This window comes from Dromiciops gliroides, chromosome 3 (assembly GCF_019393635.1).
Source record: "Dromiciops gliroides isolate mDroGli1 chromosome 3, mDroGli1.pri, whole genome shotgun sequence".
NCBI lineage: Eukaryota > Metazoa > Chordata > Mammalia > Microbiotheria > Microbiotheriidae > Dromiciops > Dromiciops gliroides.
In genome coordinates, this window is record NC_057863.1 from 556,093,657 (window position 1) to 556,116,570 (window position 22,914).

Sequence of the window (22,914 nt, forward strand, 5' to 3'; positions counted from 1 at the left end):
CTAAGCCTTCTCTGACTTAGAATACAGCTCTACATATTATGCCATTTTCCCTCATATTTCATTGCTAAACAAGCTTCATGAGAATTAGAACTAAACTAGTTGACTGCTGACCAATATTTATGAAAGCTTTCCTTACATGAATTAGAATGGGGGAAAAACAAACAAACATTTAACCATTACTAAGAAGTGTTATAGATGGAATAGAAAAGTGATTGTCTCTGACCTCATGGTACTTGCATTCTAATTACTGGAGATAGGGTGTATTGGGGGGGCGGTGCAAATATAGCAAAGGTGGAAGCTTCCAATAGTCTTTTTTTAAAAACAAAAGTATTTTATTATTTCCCAATTACATGTAAGGAGAGTTTTCAACATTTGTTTTCATAGGATTTTTAGTTCCAAATTTTTCTACCACCCTTCCTTTCCTCCCTCCTCCCTTTTGTCCCTCTTCCCAAAGATGGAAAGCAATCTGATATAGGTTATATATGTACAACTACATTAAATATATTTCTGCATTACTCATATTGTGAATGAAGAATCAGAACAGAAGGAAAAAAACTCAAAAAAGAAGGAAAAAATACCCAGCCCCAAAGTAGAAGCAGTATAGTTCAATCTGCATTCAGAATCCACAGTTCTTTTTTCTGGATGTGGAGAACATTTTCTATCATGAGTTCTTTGAAGCTGCTTTGGATCATTGCACTGCTGAGAAGAGCCAAGTCTATCACAGTTATTCATCACACAATGTTGCTGTTACTGTGTACAATGTTCTTCTAGTTCTGCTCACTTCACTCAGCATCAGTCCACTTAAGTACAGGTTTTTCTTACAGCACAATAGTATTCTATTACATTCATATACCACAAGTCTTTCAGCCAGTCCCCAATTGATGGACATTCCCTTGATTTCCAATTCTTTGCCACCACAAAGAGAACTGCTATAAATATTTTTGTACATATGGGTCCTTTTCCCTTTTCTTTGATCTCTTTGTGATACAGATCTATCTGTGGTACCACTGGATCTCGAATAGTCTTGGGGTTTTTTTGTTGTTGTTTTGTTTTTTTAGTGAGGCAATTGGGGTTAAGTGACTTGCCCAGGGTCACACAGTTAGTAAGTGTTAAGTGTCTGAGGCCGGATTTGAACTCAGGTACTCCTGACTCCAGGGCAGGTGCTCTATCCACTGCACCACCTAGCCGCCCCTTCCAATAGTCTTTAAGATACATCAACATAGTACCTGACAGAACCCAAGAACAACAACAAGTCAGATGGCAATAGTTGGAGTCCTGGAGGGCCTAGAAGTGGGACAGGTAGTAGAGCCCAAGGGATCTTAGGGAACAATTTAAGGGCAGATAGGAAGGCCTGGCCAACTGTCTTCTTACTGAAAGGATTTTCCTTGGTCATCCCTTTGTTATCCAACTAATAGCACCCATGTCCCAAAACAAAGATTGTTGAAAAGGGATAATGATCCTAAAGGTTAGCACAGAGCAGGGCATTGGATAACCTTCAACATTTTGGGAATGGGAAAATCAGCTTCCAACAAGTAGCAGAATCCAGGGAATTTGGTAATGAGAGTAGGAAAAGAGAAAGTCCCCATAGGGTGCTAGCAATGCCTAGTTTCATCTATCCAAAAATCACACACACACACACACACACACACACACACACACACACACACACACATGTATATATTACCATAGATTTTTGTTCTCAGCCTCTGTCTTCTGCAAAATCAGTCTAGCTTCATGATGACTTGATAATACTTAAAACACTGAAGACTTGATATCTTATTTTCTCCTTACTCCACCTCTGGGCTTTTCTTCTTCAGAGTAAAGATCCCCATTTCCTACAACTGTCCCACAGGTGACACCTCACCCCTCTGGTATATTAAGGTATATGTGCCATTTTGATTATAGAACCAAAGAACTGTCACAGCAGCATTTTTAACAAATCTGTACATTTTTCATACATTTCCATTAAAACGAACTACTAGTAGCAGTGGGAGGTTTGTTTCTGAACAGCATTTATCTAAGAATTTCCTAAGGGGAAAGAAAAATCAATGAAATAAATATTAACCAAGGATTAAGGTTTGTAAATCCTCTAAGTTCCAAAGCACATAGCTTCCCTGTCAGGCACTAGTCTTAAGTTCCACTGATCAGAGAACATTCATAATTCTGGGATTATAAAATAGGAGATAGAATGGGGCAGTGGAAAAAGCACTAACTTTGGAATTAGGTGTCCTTGTTTTGAATTCTGCCTATTTTACATCATGGCTGTTCAACCTTGGTCTGGTCACTGATTCTCAGTGGGTCTCTATTTCTCCCTCTGTAAAATGAAGGTTTTGAAGTAACTGAGACATCAATGATTTTGTACTCTTCTCAATGGGGGCATTAATGCTCTTAAAGCAGATCATAACCTATTCATACCTTCTTATCCTATGTTACTTTTGTCTCTGTTGTCCAAATAAATAAGGGTCTATGATTCATCATTGAGGATCCACCCACATTTTTCTAAGTCTTTAACATAGACACTTACCAGCTTTGTGACCCTGGGTGAGGCACTTAACCTCTCTCTGACTGAGTTTGCTCAGCTGTACAATGGTGCTAACAGCACCTACTTCCCATGCTTGTATTGAGGATCAAATGAGATATTTTAAAAGTGCTTAGTACAAATCCTAGCAAATAGCAGGAGCTTATTAAATGCTTATTACCTTCCTTTCCAAATCAGTGTATTAATTGGTCTGTCCATTTGTAATCCTTTGGTATGGTTGCATAATTGACCAAATTTCAATTCCTATACATTTCCTCAGTGATACCCATTATGTCATTATGTGAGAAATATGTATATTTATCATGGTCATTATGAAAAAATACTAGAGTCTTTCACTATTAATCTATGGAACATGGGAGGTGGGAAGTTGTTGGGGAGGCATTGAGAATTGATTTCTCTTTTTAAAAGAGCATAAATATAACATTTTTAAAAGATTGCAATGTGCATGCACTCAATATGTTTCTTCCTTATCCTTTGGGTTGTATACAACTTTCTTTGGAGATTTTTGGGGTCTGATATTCATAACCATAAAGCATCAACCAGGAGAATTTACATTAAAAATATGGAGGTTTTATGCTGGGAATCACGTTGGGGGAATAGTTAGCACTGAACAATTTCCCCCAAATAATTAAGTCTGCTTTCTTCCTCCTGTTCTAATCAGGGTCCAACTTGTTGTCCAACTATATTGGCTATCCCAGAAATATGTACTTATGTACTAACTTAATGAAGTGACCATTCAATTGCATGTCAAATACTGTAGAATAGGCATTTTTTGTTACTAGTTTTGCATGCCTTTGTTTTTCTATATAGATTGTTAGAGTGTAGAAGCCCTGTAGTGTTCTTAATCTTGATGTAATTAGCACAATATCAACTACACACAGGGGTAACCCAATGACCTCATTATTTTTAAGGAATCTTTCTTCTATTTGGCCCTCTGGAGGACATCCTTTATGACAATGTGAAACAACTTTGGTTATCATAAATCCTCTTACTTAATGCTTCAGTCTCAAATAGCATTAATAATCAAGCATTATTGATCAGTTACCTCTGTGAAAAGAGATAAGGCAGTGGCTAGAGAGTTAACATGGCATAATAGATGGAGAGATGGTCTCTGGTTCAGGAATGCCTAGATTCAGTGCCCACAATGTAAATCTGCATTGGTAGATGAAGTTTTCCTCATGGGTAGTTCCCTACCACAATTAAGTCACAAGTCCAATCCAAATGTTTTTTTAAATGATTTTTTTCATTCATGCATTCATCTATTCATTTATCTATCTATCTATCTATCTATCTATCTATCTATCTATCTATCTATCTATCTATCTATCTATCTATCTATCTATTTATTTTGTGGGGCAATGAGGGTTATGTGACTTGCCTAGGGTCACACAGCTAGTAAGTGTCAAGTGCCTGAGGCTGGATTTGAACTCAGGTCCTCCTGAATCCAGGGCCAGTGCTTTATCCACTGTGCCTCCTAGCTGCCCCCAAAACTGGCATTTTTAAAGAAATCTTTTATGATCCTAGCATATGTATAAAAGAGAAATACCTTGTTGAAGGAAAGTCTTTAAAGCTGTATTATTTCCCTGATTTTTTTTTGTAATCAGTAATGATAAACATAATAGGATTTTGTATTCTCTTCACCTTGCAGCCAATTGTGTGATTGTTAAGATGTTTGCTATAGAAAATTATTCATAAAAACCTGCCTGTTACCTTCTCATATTTACATCAAGGATACCCTTGATATGTGTTTAAGTCATTTTCAAAGAGATTTTATAAAGATGGAAAATGGTGCATTTGGGGTATCAGTAGTTAATGATATCCTCTTGATGGCTATTTTTGGTTAATAATACTGTTTGTATTGCATATAAAAACATTTTCTCTTCCCTAGGATAGCTTGAAAAGCAAATGCTCACTGATTTAAAGATACTGTAATTTCCCAAAAGGATCTCCAAAGTGTATATATAGTGTGGTCTAGCTGGTGCTCCAGACTTGCCTTCTAAAAATCTATTTAAACTTCCATCCATCAATCAACAAAAAGTTATTAAGTATTATGATGGAAAACACAGTACCAGGTGTTGGAGATGCAAAGATTAAAATTAATATAGTATCTTTCCTCAAGAAGCTTACATTTTATAGGCAAATATATGCCCACAGGTAGGAGAATATACGCAAAATAAATGCACAGTAACATTCCTTTAGGGAGTCTAGGTCACAAAAGACATGGGGAATCAAAAAAAAGCTACTTGAAAGAAACTGAACTTCAGCTAATCTTGGAAGGTAGATAAAAGCTACAAAATCCAGAAGAGAAGGCATTGTAGGCTCAGTTATTAGATCATATCTTCATTTTCATTGATGTTGGAAAATAAATAATTATAGAAGGACTTGAGACATTTATTCTTTTTTTTTCTGCCTATTTGCCTTCTTTCCAATTTGATCTTTGAATGTTCTTGCAATAATGGAGTTTTGCTGACTCCATATCTTGCCTAACTCAATAGTCTCCTAATCTCTGTAGATTTGTTTTCACGTGCAGGAAATTGTGGTATTTGAGGTCAATATCTTTGCTCTTTTCCATCTGCATTTTTTAATATTGGCAACCCATTTGAAGAGGTCAGACTGAAGCTGGTGAAACCCAATACAATGTTATCTCCTCATCCTTTTCCTATTTTTAAATTTGATTTTGCTTTTGACTATTGTTCCATTTAGCTAAATGGTCTCACCAAAAAGCCATCATTGTAGAAGCCAAATGGGCCATATAGAACTCAAGGCCATTAAGGTTGTGGGTTTTTTCCATAATTTCATATATTTCTATTGTCTAAGTATGAATTACATAGTCACCGGCCTATTAGTGATGAGACCTTATTTACTTAGCTCTTGGTCCTCTAATATAAATTTCAATCTGACATAATGTCCACACTTGAAACATTCTCAACATGATAGAATCTGCCAATTTGTGTTTTCCTGTCATAGCCTTTGAGAGTCATAGGATGGTGTGGGGTATCAGAGACACTGGATTCAAACCCTGGTCTTATGACTTTAGATTCAATATTTTTCTACTACCACATAGTTATTGGTTTCTTCAAGATTATAGAAAAAAGGAGCTATAAGGAGAAGAATGGAGAAAAATGCCTATTTTTGTTCAAAAAAAATTTATTATGAACAAAGCATTGTTCTGAGCACTGGGGATACTGAATAAGAAGATATAGTCCCTGTCATGAAAGATCTGATAATCTAGTAGGACAGATCAGTCAGGTAAACAAATAATTACAATATAAATTAGAGTGTGCATATGCATAACTAAGTTAGAAAATGCTATAAAAATTCCCAGGGTAGAGAAGAGGAAGGGAAACAAATTTCTACATAGATACATGAAAAATCAGGGAAGAGACTTTTCAGCCAGGCTTTGAAGAAATAATATTAAAAGAAAAAGATTGGAAGGGGAGAAGGAGGGTTATATTCTAGCTATGAGAAATGTGTCAGGACCCATAAGTGGAAAATACAAAATGGAAAAGTTTGGCTAAAGTATAGGGCATATGATCAAATATATCATGGGGTGTAATAAAGCTTTAGCCTTATTATATGTGGGAACCTGATTGAAGAGGGCCTTGAATGTTAAGCTAAAGAAATTGTATTTTATTTAATAAGTAATGGGGGTCTAATGAAGATTGTTTAGTAGTAAAGTTATATGATCCATTTGGATGATCATCCTGATAGCCTGAGTAAGATGAATTTGGGAGATAAAACTGAAGTGAGGAGGACTAATTAATTATATTTAGATTGTAATCTTCAAACATAAAACACTTCAAATCTTAGAACTGAAAAGGACCTGGGAGATCACCAATTCATTTTATAAAGGATGAAACTAAGGTCCAGAATAGTTGTGTCCTGCCCATTTCCATACAGTCAATATTTGACAAAGCTATTAAATGAATACAGCTCCTTAGTCTACAGGTCCAGGCCTTTTCCTCCTACCATACCCCACTGTTTTTCTGCTGTAATTTTGTCTACATCAGCTTTCTTCTAAAAAAAAAACTCAGATAAATTGGCAAAAAAGCAGCTCCTGGTCTGGCCTTTGAGAGGGGAAGTCCATTGTCCTGTTCCAATTGTTGTATGCACAAGGACAGGAAATAATACAAGAAGAAGGGAAAGAAGGGATGAGAAGGGAAGGGAAGGGAAGGGTTTTATTTTGTTGTTGTTATTGTTTTGGTTTGTTTTTTTCTCTCTTAACTGCCTGAGGAAATAGGAGTCCCTAGAGTCATGGACAAAACTAAACTCAGTATTTATTGAGCACTAATGACAAGTTTTGTTGTAAAATAAATTGTGGTGTGTTGTTTTTTTCTTTACTAGAAACCTGTTTAAAATTATAGAAGATAAATTTTAACTTAAAAAGTGAAGGCTACACTATTGAGCTTCATCTAGTTGTGTGGATAATTTTAATATGTTTGAATCTGTGTTAACTTAATTCTTTCTTGCTTCTTTCTATTTGGAGCTTTGTAGAATGAGATTCAAGAGAAAAAGTCATGTTTGCTTGGAAGCAAGGTGTGGCTCCTCAGTGAAAATAACAGGTTTGGGGGCAGCTAGGTGGTGTAGTAGATAGAGCACTGGCCCTACCTAGAGTCAGGAGGACCCGAGTTCAAATCCAGCCTCAGACACTTAACACGTACTAGCTGTGTGACCCTAGGCAAGTCACTTAACCCCAATTGCCTCACCAAAAAAAAAAAAAGAAGAAGAAGAAAATAACATTTTTGATTAGTCAATTGTCAATAAACATTTACTAAGTACCTACTATGTGCCAGACACTATGCTAAGCACAAGGGATACAAATAAGAAAAAGAAAAAATTGTCCCTGTCCTCAAATAACCTACAGTATCATGGGGGAAGAAAAAACTCAAAAGGAAGCCAAAAAGCTATGTGGGGCAGTGGGGGAGTCAGAGAATGCACTAGGACTTGATATTCTTAGAGTTGACACCAGACAGAGCAGCTGATGGAAAATGAATTTAGCTGGAAAGTTCTGATCCCTCCAAAAAGGGAGCATTAGGAGGAGTTTATTGCTTTTGCCTTCCAGACATGAAGTAAGAGGAAAAAGGCAACTGAGGATGCATAGGAAGTGTTGAGTACCACAGCTGAATCAATCTTCATGATGATGAGATTTCAGGGGTTATTTCAGGTGATCCTGGGGGCAGCATTAGAATAGAATTGAAACCAAACAGAGTAGCTGATGGAAAATGAAATTAGCTGGAAAGTTTCTGAGCTTTCTATAAAGGGAAGCTTTGGGAGGATTCACTAGCCCCACTGGGTTGTAGGTAGGCCTTTCCCTAGGTCAAAGCCCGTTTCCATTAAAGATCTACTTTGCAGACACACGTCTAAATGTCCTGAACAGAGAACTTCATGTTGGGCCCTTACTCCCCGACATGAACTCTTTAATCCAGTGACACCAGCCACCTGCATATACCAAGAACAAGATACTCCATGTCTCACCTCCAGGCATTTTCTCTGGCTGTATTCCATAACCCTCCCCCTCCCCCCACCCCCCCCCCACTACCCCACTCTCATGTCTGTTCTCTCTCCTCTGCTCAAACTACTGACCTTACTGATTTCCTTTAAATTATAATTAAAATCTGACTTTCTACAGGAAGCCTTCCGAAACCCATCTTAATTCTAGTGTTTTCCCTCTTTTAACTATCCTACTTAACCTGTATATTGCTGGCTTTCTATATATTTGTTTACATTTTGTTTCCCCCATAAGATGGTAAGACGTTTGAAGGCAGAGACTGTCTTTTGCCGCTTTTTTGTATCCACAGTATGAAACACAATGCATGTCACACAATTAGGCACTTAATTAATGTCTATTGCTTAACTGATTGTTTTCCTTATAATAATAATAATAAATAGTAATAATAATAACAAATAGATAAATAGGATTTATATAATGCTTCTTATGTGCTAGACACTATGCTAAGCACTTTACAATTATAATTTCATTTGATCCTCACAACCCTGGAAGATAAGTGCTATGATTATCTCCATTTTCCACATGAAGAAACTGAGGCAAACTATATAATAGTAGTGTGAGAGAGAGATCTGAGAATACAAAACGAGAGAAAAAACAAAAGAAAGCAAAACAAAAGCAAATCTATGCAGTGAAGGAGCTTACATTCAAATAGAGAAAATAAAAGATATACATATATGCTTTGCCAGAGAAACTGACAAATTAATCTAGTTTGGAAACTTGCAAGGATAATGAGTGGAGTCTTAGAGGAGTACATGGATACATGCTGAGCAATGTCAGAATTGATTCAATTAGGGGAAGCTAGGTGGTGCAGTGGATAGAGCACCAGCCCTGGATTCAGGAGAACCTGAGTTCAAATATGACCTCAGACACTTGACACTTACTAGCTGTGTGACCTTGGGCAAGTCATTTAATCTCAATTGTTTCACCAAAAAAAAAAAAGATTCTATTATAGTTCTAGAATTGAAAGGCAAGATGGAAAAGCAGGGTACATATGCTGTAGCAAGGCTGCTAAGGAGATGGCTGGGGATCTTGGAGTAAATTGAAGCATGACTAGGGGTTGACTGAAATAGTGGGCCAGATAAGATTGTCATTAATTGGGAGAGTAGAATTCTAGGCCAGGAATTCTGGATATGAAAGAGTTAAGATCAACAGGGACTTCACCTGGTAGAAATGAACACATTCCAAAGTTATGCTGACTCTTTTGATTCCATTCAATTAAACAAATGTTTATCAAGTAGTTCCTGCTGTCATATTAAATAAAACATACCAGAAAACAAGCCCCAGATGAAAGGAAAAAAAATAAGTTCAGAATAGGCTGGGCAGATTTATGATAGATTTTTTTGTAAGTAATGATAACCAATAGATATGCCATTTCTTCAGAGCAATAAGTTGCAGTTTTTGAGTGGCAACAAAAAAAGCCGAATGAACAACATTGCAGGAATGAATGGATGCATGGCAAAATGAAGACTGAGTAAAGACTCTCAGAATGATAGCAGTAAAGAAAAGGAGATTATATTATTTAACAGGAAGGGAGACAGTAAGTTTAAAGTCCTTTTAAAATATTTTAATAATTTTGTATTTATTTCATTACATATTTTCCATTTACATTTCAAATCTTTAACATTATTTTTTAAAATTTTGAGTTCCAAAGTCTCTTTCCCCTTTGCATCTCTTCCATACCTTGAAAATACAAACAATATGATATCAATTATATGTGACAAGTCATATAAAACATATTTCCATATTAGTCATGTTGGAAAAGAAAACATACACAGACACACAAACAAAAACAAAAACAAGAAAAATGAACAAAAAATTGTTAAGTATGCTTCAATCTATACTCATAGTTCCTCAGTTCTCTCCCTGGAGGTAGATAGCATTTTTATCATGGGTCCTTAAAGACTTTTTTTTTTCTTAAAAAAAAATTAGGAGATATCTGGACATATTTGTAAGCTAAGGAGAAGTAGCAGTAGAAAGGAGACTCAAGAAGAGACATGGAATGATGAAGCAAGTTTGGTTCCAGAGCAGGTCATTGTGACAGATGATTGTGATATAAAGAGGTAATATTTCGGGGCAGCTAGATGGCATAGTGGATAGAGCACCGGCCCTGGAGTTAGGAGTACTTGGGTTCAAATCCGGCCTCAGACACTTAACACTTACTAGCTGTGTGACCCTAGGCAAGTCACTTAACCCCAATTGCCTCACTAAAAAAAAAAAAAAACCAAAAACAAAAAGAGGTAATATTTCTATAGTCCTATATGTCTCCCACTCAGTGAATTAGACAGTATTATTATTTTAATTCCCATTTTTGGAAGTGAGAGAGGCCTGAACTTTTGATTACTTGGACACAGAAAACTCTCAGTGTGAACACAATGTTCACTGAAACATATTGGTGCTTTTTCTGAAAATCAGTCTTAGAGAGTGACTTGAGCTTTGAGATTTTTTTTTTGGTGGGACAATGAGGGTTAAGTGACTTGTCCAGGGTCATACATCTAGTAAGTGTCAAGTATATGAGGCCTGATTTGAACTCAGATCTTCCTGAATCCAGGGCCATTGCTTTATCTACTGTGCCACCTAACTGCTCCAGTGCATTGAGATTTTTAAGGAAACTAACTCACAAAGATTATAAGGGACTTGCCGTGTCACAGCAAGCATATTGCAAGCAGGTCTTGAATCCAGTTCTTGATTCCCAAGCCAGTCTTTTGTCTACTATATTCCCATTACTTCTCTTATTTTGATTTTGCAGATAGGAAATGTATGGTTCAGGACAGCAACTTGCCCAGATTCACATGAATAGTAAGTACCAAATCCAGGACTTGAACTCAAATCTTTTGTTTCCAAACTCAGTGGCTCAGTCCACTTTGCCCACTTTCCTAATTTGAAGAAATAAGATCAAGATAAAAGGTAGAAAGATTAACTTTGAAAAAGTTAGAAGAGGGAGTTGGAGTAAGGAGGAGAGAGAGGACTGACTACCTTACCTTCTGAAATTAGAGGTAAGGAAGAAAGGATGAACAAAGACACAGAGAGGATCTAAGATATAGAACATAAGATGATAAGAGGGGCTCACATCCTAATCACTCAGTTCAGCCCGCCTTTGTCCTTCCCATTTGCCCTCCCTCTGGTTTTGTTTTTTGTATTTTCAATGCAAATATTGTTTGAGCAGCATTTTCCAGGGTTAAACTGCCTTTGACACATCTACCATGGAGAGTTCTCCTCTCATTAGTAAATGATAAAGACCACTGTCTCAAGACCTCTGGGCATACCGACCAAAGAATCATTAGGAAAACTAATTGATCTAAATCAAACCTGAGACATAAAATATCCTTACTCTGAATCCCTCTAATCACTTTTCCTTAGGCAAAAGCAATAGATTCCACTCAAATCAGTAAATGTGTGTACTAGAAAACAATAGGCCTCAAATGGAATACAAAGGGAGGTAGGACACAGAGTTCAATATTTAGGACTTTACAATCTCACAGTGAAAAAAAATCTTCTAAAAATAATGCAATGGAAGTGAAGTGGTGTGCTGTCAAATGTTTAACAATTAGCTTTCCTGGAAGGGAAAATGTTCACAGGTTGTAATTATAATTTCAATCCTCATTATTACCATTTTATCTATCACCTTCTTAAGTCTATACAATCAATAAAACAATAAATTAAGTCCTGATTTATAGCATTTGCCAATTTCTGACATATAAAGGCTCATGCCTAAAACTTAAGAATCAGCTTTCCTAAACCAGTGCAAGATGTCTCCAGCACAAGTCTCAGTTGCCTAGAATACTCTCTTAGATTATATGTGATAGCAATGACAATAGGGAAATGGTTCTTACGATATCTCTTGGCAAGATTTCATTTAAGCGTTGTAACCCTTAACTAAAGACATCCTTCATATAGGAGAATCATGTCAATGCCCAGACCTATGGATTACAAATATCTTAGATCAAAGGGATTTTAAGAGAAGTTTTACAATTGGCTAATTGCAAGAATCACCCATTTTTCCCATTGAAATTCAACTACTCATTTTTTTCTGTCAACAAACAATTATGAGACATCAAACTGTGTGCAAGTTCCTGTTACAAAGACGAGTAAAATATATCCTCTATCATCAACTTACATAGTCCCAAAAATTATCCCAGTCTCCTAGGGGAAAACAGAAGAGCATGATATAATGTAAAGAGCCAAGTCAATAGGGATGTGATACTGATCAGGAGAAAGCTACCTAAGTTCTCTGAGCCTCAGTTTTCTGATATATAAATTGAGAATAATAATATCAGTAGTACCTACAGCAAAGGATAGTTATGAGGATCAAGTGAGAAGAAGTTTATAAATCAATTTTATAATCTTCAAGTTGTTGTCAAATGTCAAACACTATTAGTAGCACATTGCATGGTACATATTAGGTGCTTCAAAAATGCTTGCTGACTGACTATGTCTATATATGTGTATATAGATCAAGATCTAGATGTAGGTATAGGTGTAAGTGTAGACATAGAGATAGAGATAGATATATTATAGCTATAGATCTATCTTTTTACCCAGATTCTTTAACTAGAAATTTATCCCTCTTCACTAAAGTGGTCTGACTCCAAATATTGTGTTCTTTCTTCCATATCATGTGATGTTTAAAAATCTAACTGTGATATCTAAAAATCTAATGTGTGGTCACTTTAAATTAGAAGCATATAGCACCTGTCTTTGGGCATTAAGTATTTATTAAAGTATATTAGGGGTTAGTAAAGAGAACACATGGAGTTCAGAAAGAAAGAGCCTAGCTCCAAGGACCAGCTGCTGCTACCATGACCTCCAACAGAAAGAAGGATCCCCTTTCTCCTCAAGCAGAAGCTCACTATGGGACCACCCAGGCACAGTCCCCGCACACAGCTCCAAGCTAATTGACTGGTAGTATTGACTGGCATGACTTACAGACAGTTCTATGAATAAATATAACTTCTGAATGCTAGTCACATGCTTTCTCCACAGGGTGGCGCTGCCCTGGTTCTCATAATGTCTTTCTTAGAAGGGGGGTGGCACTCTGATTCTCATACTCATAAACAGCAAATGGAAAAAATTCTTTGAATACATGATAGGTAAAAATATCCTCTCTTTTAATACATACTTATTCTAATTCTAGTGTGGCAATCTGTTGTAATGGAATGACCGTCAGACTAATAGTCATGATTTCAAACATTTAATCATGACTATTAGTCTGCTACTAAATCCTGGTTCTGCTACTAAATAGGTGAGTGAGACCTTGGGTGAGCTTCCCCCACACCCACACTTTGCCTCAGTTTTTTTTTCAAATATAACAGGAGTGGTTGGACTTGAACGATCCCTAACATCCCTTCACCTCTGACATTTTATGAAGCACATTTTTTTTTGATGGCAACTTTATCACCTTCATGATTCATTCTTGACACTTTGGGGCCACTTTTAGACTCTTCCTTTTCTCTTCCCTTTGGATACCTGATGAATCACCAAGTCCTTTCACAGAATATCAAGGTTAGATGGGATCTCACAGGCCTTCAGGTCAAACCCATGCCCAAATGAAAATTCCCTTCTATAACATTTCCAAAAATACTTTAGTAGAGAGAGACTTAGGGGGAAAAGTTTGAATCTTGGATACACCTTTTACCACTGAGAACCATTCATTTAACTTAGCAAAGTAAAGTCTAAATTCCCTGCAAACTACAAATCTCTGATTCTGTGATGGATTGCCACTATATCCCAAAGCAGCCCATATCACTGGGAAGCTAAGTGTCATAGTGATTGGAAGATTGGACTTGATGTTTGCAAAAACCTGGATTCAAATTGCCTCTTAGAAATTTACTATCAGATGTTGAAAGTAAAGTAAGAGAGGTAGAGGAAAATGGAAAGAGAAATGAGAGTGAGGCAAGAAAATCGTGAAAAAAAAAAGGCAACAGCTTGAAAAGCTGAATTGGCCAAATGGAAACGGAGGTACAAAAGCTCTCTGAAGAAAATCATTGCTTAAAAATTAGGATTGAGAAAATGGAAGCTAATGACTTTATGAAAAATCAAGAAACAATAAAGCAAAATTAAAAGAATGAAAAAATAGAAGGAAATATGAAATATCTTATTGGAAAAACAACTGACCTAGACAATAGATCCAGGAGAGATAATTTGAAAATTATTGGACTACCTAAAAGCTATGATCAAAAAAAGAGCTTAGATATCATCTTCCAGGAAATTGTCAGGTAAAATTGCCCTGATATTCTAGAAGTTGAAGGTAAAGTAGAAATTGAAAGAATCCACCAATCATCTCCTGAAAGAGATCCCAAAATGAAAACTCCCAGGAATATTATAGTCAAATTCCAGAGTTCCCAGGTCAAGGAGACAATATTGCAAGCATCCAGAAACAAACAATTCAAGTATTGTGGAGCCACAGTCAAGATAACACAAGATATATCAGCTTCCACTTTAAAGGATTGGAGGGCTTAGAATATGATATTCCAGAGGGCAAAGAAACTGGGTTTACAAACAAGAATCACCAACCCAGGAAAACTGAATATAATCCTTCAGGGGAAAAATGGAAATTCAATGAAAGAGAGGACTTTCAGGTATTCTTGTTAAAAAAAGACCTGAGCTGAATATAAAATGTGACTTTCAAATATAAGAACCTAAAGAATCATAAAAAGGCTACCATCCCCCTGCCCATCCAATTCCTTCAACTGATTCATGTATGACACGAATATGAGGCTATTATCACTATTGCTTGACTTCCTCTGAATGCTTGGTAGTTTATCATCAATGCTATGATGACTGTGGTGCGACTTCTATTGACCTCACATTAGAAGACTCTGTGACTGTACTGGAGGAGTTATATCTCTATACTGTCCCTGATATTCCTGGTGCTGCTCTAGTTTACTATCTCTTTGTCACTACCTTACATCAAAACCTACTGTGAACTGCCAAGATGTGGCATCATTTATTTCTTACTGTCAACTATTCAATAACTTATGAATACCTCAATACTTTCATCAATTCTGGACTAAAAGAAGTCTGCTATTGGGCTCATCACTAATAGCTCTTGGTGACACAACATTTAAATACTAACAGGAAAAACTAAATTAATTAAAAGGAGAAATAGGGATTAAAATTATAATGCTGGTCATCTCAATGTATTCCTTTATGCCATAGACAAATCTATTAATGTTTTCTTTTTTTAAAAAAGAAGTTAAGGACTTAAAAATGATAAACCTTTTGCTAATTATTGAATGGACATAGAAAGGAGTTAACAAAAAAAAAGAAAGTTACTATCAGAGTGGCCTTAGCCAAGTTACTTAACTTCTCTTAGCCTCAGTTTCCTCACCTGCAAAATAGGGTTTATAACAGCACCTAGATCACAAGGTTGTTGTGAAAAATAAATGAGATTATATATTTATATATACATATATATATGTGCTCATTAGTTATACTTATCTCCAGCAACCAACTCAGTGATTTATAAAATGATTATCTCTATGTGTTATTTGTAGTACTCTGTAGATCAGCCCTTACAATATACATTCTTAGGCTTGGCAACCCAACTAACATGTTCTTAAATTAGTATTTCAAAGCTCTCATTCAATTAGTGTCATGTCAGTAGTGATTGTGAGCCAACTTATGTCACATGCATTATTTCACCACTGGAGGTCATAGTTAATTTATTACCATAGTGCATGCAGAAGATACTGTCTTTCCCTTACCAGTTCCTCGTGAGATTTGTCACATGAGGTATTTTTAAGTAGAAATCCCTTAACATCTGCCTTAATTTAGAAGATAGGATCATTAGCAGTCATTATATCTAATCAACATCTAATTCTCATTGAAGCGATTCATTAACCAGTTGAAATGGGAGCAGAGGTCCACTAATGACAAATGTTTATTCTCTTTGAATAAATTTCCATTAGGGAGAAACTGGTAGCCATTTCAAAACCTTTCTCCAAAAGGGCAGATTGTCTACCTGAAGTCCATACTCAAGCACTTTTGCTAGAAGAACTTACATTCTCTGGGTATGGTAATGATTAAACCCCCCATTGCAAATTATTTGTTTTGCAGAATATGGCACATTAAATTCTAATTAAATAACCTGCCCAAAGTAGAATAGAGGGTTGATCTCATCAAAGAGGAAAAAAATCATCTCATTTCTAATTCAAAAAGAATTTCCCTGTTGTTCTATTAGGCAATCCCCCCCCCACACACACACAAATTTCAGAACCACAAATATCTGTTACATTGTTTTAAAGTCAGAATTCTTAATCTTCTTTGAGTGTGTTATAGACCCTTTGAATAGTCTATTGAATATTATATGAAGTCATTCTATGTTTATAAGTTAAAATTAATAGTATTGGAAAAGAAAAAACCAATTAAATTGAAATATGGCTGACTGCACACACATATTTATTCTTTAATATTTTCTCCATTTTACATGTAAAATAATTTTTAACATTCACTTATTTAAACCTAGAGTTCCAAATTCTCTCCTTTCTCCTCTTTCATTGAAAAGGCAAACAATTTCACATATGTTATACATGTACACTCAGATATTTAAAGTTCATAGGTACTAGGTTAAGAACTCGTGTTTTTTTTTTCTAGTTACATGTAGAGATCATTTTCAACTTTTGTTTTTATAAGATTTCTAGTTTCAAATTTTTCTCCCTCCCCCCCAATCCCCTCCGTCTCTCCTCCCCAAGACTGCAAGCAATCTGATATAGGTAATATATGTACAATCACACTAAACATATCTCCACATTAGCCACACTGTGAAAGAAGAATCAGAGCAAAAGGGAAAAACCTCAAAAAAGGAAAACAAAAAAAATTAGAAATAGTATGGTACAATCTGCATCTAGATTCCATAGGTTTTTGTTTGTTTGTTTGTTTGTTTTTGTTTTAGTTTTTTGTTTTGTTTTGGATTTGGAGATCATTTTTCACCCTGAGCCCTTTGGTACTATCTTAGACCCCTGTATTGCTGAGAAGAGTCAAGTCTATCACAGTTGATCAACACACAATGTTGTTGATACTGTGTACAATGTTCTCCTGGTTCTGATCATCTTGCTCAGCATCACTTCATGTGAGTCCTTCCAGATTTCTCTGAAATTCACTTGCTCATCTTTTCTTCACATTTTTTTTTAAACTTTGTGTTCTAAGTGTTCTTCCTCCCTCCATCCTCAACCTTCCCTATGGAATCAAGCAATTCAATATAAGTTATTCATGTGCAGTTATGCCAAGCATCTTCACATTAGTCAAGTTGGGAAAGAAAATAGATAGAATAACTTCAGAATGAGGAACTAACAAATAAAATTTACTTCAATCTGTATTCAAATATAATCAGTTCTTCCTCTGTTGATGGTTTGCATTTTCCATGTCTTTCTGATATCATCCTGCTTGTCATTTCTTTCACCGTTATTATTACTAACTATATTACCCTCCATTCTATTCTGTCCCCTTGATATTTACTTCATTTTCTATCTTATTTCACCCTATCCCTCCTCAAAAGTGTTTTGCTTTTTACTGCCCCCTGTCCCAATCTGCCCTCCCTTCCTTTACCTCTGCCCCACATTTCCCCTTTCCCTCGCACTTTCCCTCATGGCAAAATATATTACTATACCCACTTGAGTGTTCATGTTATTCCCTCTTTGAGCCAATTCTGATGAAAGTAAGGCTCACTCACTCCCCCACTCCTTCCCCATTTAACCCTCCACTCCATAAGTTTTTTCTTGTATCTTTTATGTGAGCTTTTTTACACCCTTCCCCCTCTCCCTTTCCCTTTCTTCCAGTGCATTTCTCTAACCCCTTAACTTTATTTTAAAGATGCCATCATGGGTCTGGTAGGTGATACAGTGAACAAGGCACCAGCCCTGGAGCCAGGAGGCTGGGAGCCCAAATCCAGCCCCAGACATAAGCCACCCCAACCTGCCTGTCCCACAAAAAAAGGACAAATGCTTTACAAATATCATCCCTTCATATTCAATTCACACCTGTGCCCTATGTCTATGTATATTCCTTTCAGCTGCCTTATTACCGAGACAGTTCTTATGAGTTGGAACTATTATCTTCTCAAGTAAGAATGTAAATAGTTTAACCTTTAAATGTCCCTCATGATTTCTTTTTCCTGTTTACCTTTTTATGCTTCTCCAGGGTCTTGTAATTGAAAGTCAAATTTTCTATTCAGTTCAGGTCTTTACATCACATCATCTGGAAGTCCTCTTTTTCATTGAAGTTCCATTTTCCCCCCCTGAAACATTATACTCAGTTTTGCTGGGTAGGTTATTTTAGGTTGTAGTACCTGTTCCTTTGCCCTCTGGAATATCATATCCCATGCCCTCTGGTCCTTTAATGTAGAAGCTGATAAATCCTATGTTATCCTGATTTTGGCTCCACAGTATTGAATTCCTTTTTTTCTTGGAGCTTGTAATATTTTCTCCTTGACCTGGGATCTCTGGAATGTGACTAAAATATTCCTGGAAGTTTTCTTTTTGGGATCTATTTCTGGAGTTGATGGGTAGATTCTTTCAATTTATGTTTTACCCTCTGCTTCTAGAATATCAGGGCAATTTACCCTTACAATTTCTTAGAAGATGATGTGTAGGCTTTTCTTTTGGTCATGTCTTTCAAGTAGTTCAATGATTTTCAAATTATCTCTTATGGAACTATTTTCCAGGTCAGCTGTTTTTCCAAGGAGGTATTTGATATTGTCCTCTTTTTTTTCTTTCATTCAATTGGATTTGCTTTACTGTGTCTTGGTTTCTCATAAAGTCACCAGCTTCCATTTGTTCAATCCTAATTATTAGGCAATTATTCTCTTCAGAGAGCTTTTATATCTCCTTTCCCATTTGACTTTCCAAACTGTTGACTTTTTTCTTATAATTCTCCTGCATCACTCTTATTTATCTTTCCATTCTTTCCTCCCTCTCATCAAATCTTCCTTCTATCTCTCCTACTTTCTCTTCAAAATCGCTTTTGAGCACTTTCAAGACCTGTGACCAATTCCTATTTTTCTTGGAAGCTTTGGATGTTGGGGCTTTGACTTTGTTATTATCTTCTTCTGAGGGTGTATTCTGGTCTGCCCCTCTTCCAAAGAAGCTGTTTATTATTCACTGTTTTCTTTGTGGACTCCTCTCAAGCTAAAAGCAGATGTCTGATTGGATTCTGATTCTCTGTGGTCAGAAGCTTGGTGTGCCTGTGCCCCTCACCCACTAGGCTGCCAAAACTCAATTTGGCCCACTGGTTCAGAACCAGGGCACTTTGCTCCAACTCCAGCAAAGATTATAGCCACTTCCCCTGGCCAACCACCAAACCCCCTCACCAGTCCACTAGTAGAGCCTCAGAAGAGGCCACTGGCACTGAAGATTCAGATGAATCTGTTCCTCTGTGGGTCTGGGGTGTGTGCTGATCTCCTCTTTTAGCCTGATCAGCAAGTAATCTCAATTGCTGTTTTTGGCTGGAAAATAGCCTCACTCTGTTCTTATGTGAGTTAGGTTGCTTTGGTTTTTGGTTTTTTGTTTTTTTAAATAGCTTTATTTGGGAGTGAGTGGACAGGTTTATTGGGAGCTTGCAGGAGTCACAGCCTCTCCTCCACCATCTTGGCTCCATCCCCTCCCTGCAACTCAGAACTCCTATTTTAAAGATGCAACTAGGTGATGTACTAGAGAGAACTAAGTTCAAATGTAGCCTTAATCCCTTGCTAGTTGTTAGACTCTGAGCAAGTCACTTATGTCTGCCTCATTTTCCACATTTATAAAATAAGTTAATAATAGTACCAACCACTCATGTTTGTTGTGAAGATAAAAAGAAATATTTCCAAAGTGCTTTGCTAACTCAAAGTTCTACCTACATAAATGCTAGTTATTAACATTATTAAAAAGTGTATAGTCACAAAGCACACAGGCTATGGGGTAAGGAGGTGGCATTTCAAGAAGGATATTACATTTATTCCTTCCACATCTGAACTTTCCTAGGTCTTCATATACCAGGAGTGAGCATGAAGAATTAAATGTCAATTTTGGGGTGTGGGGAATTTTGAAGAAGCCTTAGACAACAGGAAAAGAAGAGAAGATGACACAGAGCCTATAACAATATACTTAACCCACAATTTACAATACGGTACTGTAAAAATCCCTTAAAAAGAAAAAAAAATCAAATTTCTCCTCTGTTACAAAGGAAGGGCCAAAGGATTTTTATGTGGGCTTTCCAGATCTTGGGTGCTCCACACACCTAAGACCCCTAATGTGAGAGGGAAAACTGAAATAGATGCCTTCCATGACCAGTATATCAGTGCAAAGTAGGGATAGGGAATGAACATATTCACAAATGACCAAAGTCTCAAAGAACTGAGCTGAGTGATATAATCAACTCTTTGAAATTCCCTGACTTTTTGCTTCCTGATTTGCTTTGAATTCTTTTTTTAATTTAGAATTTTATTTGTCCCCAAATTAAACGTAAAAACAATTTTAACATACATTTTAAAAACTTTTTGTTCCAAATTCTCTTCCTCCCTCTATCCCCAAACCCATTAAGAATGCAAGCAATTCAATATAAATTATACATGTGTAGTCATGCAAAACATTTACACATTATTCAGATTGTAAAAGAAAACAGATTAAAAAATTAAGAAAAAACTAAAAAATATGCTTCAATATGTATTTAGACACCATTAGTTCTTTCTCTGGAGATGGATCACATTTTTCATAAGTCCTTCAGAGTTATTTTGGATCATTGTATTGCGGAGAGTAGCTGTCATTCACAGCTAACCGTATTACACTATTGCTGTTACTTTGTATACAGTACATTTCACTTAGCATCAGCTCATGTAAGTCTTTCTAGGTTTCTCTGAGAGCATTCTTTTCTTATAGCACAATAGTGTTCCATCATAATCTCATCTAACAATTTTGTTCATTCATTCCCCAATTGATGGGCATCTACTCAATTTTGAATTCTTTGGAACAGAAAGGGAATACCATATATATATATATATATATATATATATATATATATATATATATATATATATATATATGTACCTTAACTTTTTGTTTTTCATCTCTTTTTGGATACTGACCTAGTAATGGTATTACTTGATCAAAAAGTATGCATGGTTTTATAAACCTTTGGCCATAATTCCAAATTACTCTACAGAATGTTTGAATCAGTTTACAACTCTATCAACAGTGCATGGATGTCTCAATTTCATCATATCCCCTATAGCATTTGTCATTTTCCTCTGCTTTCCTATTATTTAATCCAACAGGTATGAGGTAGTACTCCAGAATTTCTTTGACTTGCATCTTTCTAATTAATAGTGAGTTTGAGGAGTTCTGGGGGTGGAGGCAAGATGGCATAAATAAGCAAGGAAGTTGCCTGAGTTTTCCCATGTTTCCCTCAAAAACAACATTAAATCAAACCTCTAAACAGGTTCTGGAACTACAGAACCTACGAAAATAGAGACACAGTACTCCTACTTGAGATAATTTAGAAGATTGCAGGAAAGGTCTGTCTTACCTGGGTGAAAGGGGAGGGTGGCTTAGCACTGGTACACTCAGCTGGCAGCTCAGCTAAGCCCAGCTCAGCTCAGTGGGCAGCTCAGCTCAGTACAGGTCAGCTCATTAGGCAGCTCAGCTCAGTACAGGTCAGCTCAGTAGGCAGCTCAGCTCAGTACAGGTCAGCTCAGTAGGCAGCTCAGCTCAGTACAGGTCAGCTCAGTAGGCAGCTCAACACTGCTGCAACTTGAAACTGCTGACAGTGGGGCAACTGAAAGCACTAAGAAGCTTTTAACAGTGGACCCTTTGACCGAGGAGCAGACTTCAACTTTATAAGTTTAAAAATGGGCTAAAACATGTGCAAGAAACAAAAAAGAACCCTTACCAGTGACAGCTTATATGGTGAAAGGGAAGACCAAAAATCAAACTCATAAGAGTTTTTCAAAATGCCTACAAGTGAGGACACAAGTGGGAAGATGATCTTGTCTAAAGATCAAAAAGCCTTCTTTGAAGAGCTCAAAAGGGCTTTTAAAAACCAAATAAGAGAGGTAGAAGAAAAAATGTAAAAAGAAATGAGAGAAATGAATTACACTGCAAAAAGAAGCACAAAAATTTACTGATAAAAACAATTCCTTAAAAAAGGCCAAATGAGAGGGAAAAATGGCCAAATGGGAGAAAAAAAATTGGCCAAATGGAAAAAGAGGTGCAAAAGTTTACTGAGGGAAAATAAGGCCTTAAAATTAAAATTGGGCAAATGGAAGCTAATAACTCCATGAGACACCAACAATCTCTCAAGCAGAATCAAAAGACTGAAAAAATAGAAGAACATGTGAAATACCTCATTGGAAAAACAACTGATCTGGAAAGTAGATCCAGGAGAGAGAATCTGAGAATTATTGAACTCCCTGAAAGCCATGATCAAGAAAGAGTCTAGACACTATATTCCAGGAAATTATCAAGGAGAACTGCCCAGAAATTGTAGAATCAGAGATAAAATCATCGTTGTAAGAATCCATTAATCACCTCCTGAAAGAGACCCCAAAAGGAAAACTTCAAGGAATATTGTAGCCAAACTCCAGAATTGTCAGGTAAAGGAGAATATATTCTAAGCAGCCAGAAAGAAGCCATTTAAATATCATGGAGCCACAGTCAGGATTGCACAGGACCTGGCCGCTTCAACATTAAAGGATGACTGGGCTTGGAATATGATATTCAGAAAGGCAAAGGAGCTTGGATTCCAACCCATAATAAACTACCCAGCAAAACTGAACATTCTCTTTCAGAGGAAAAGAAGAACATTCAATGAAATTGGGGACTTCCAAGGCTTCCAGAGAAAAAGACCAGAATTAAAATAAAATGTGATTTCCAAATGCAAGACTCAAGAGAAATATAAA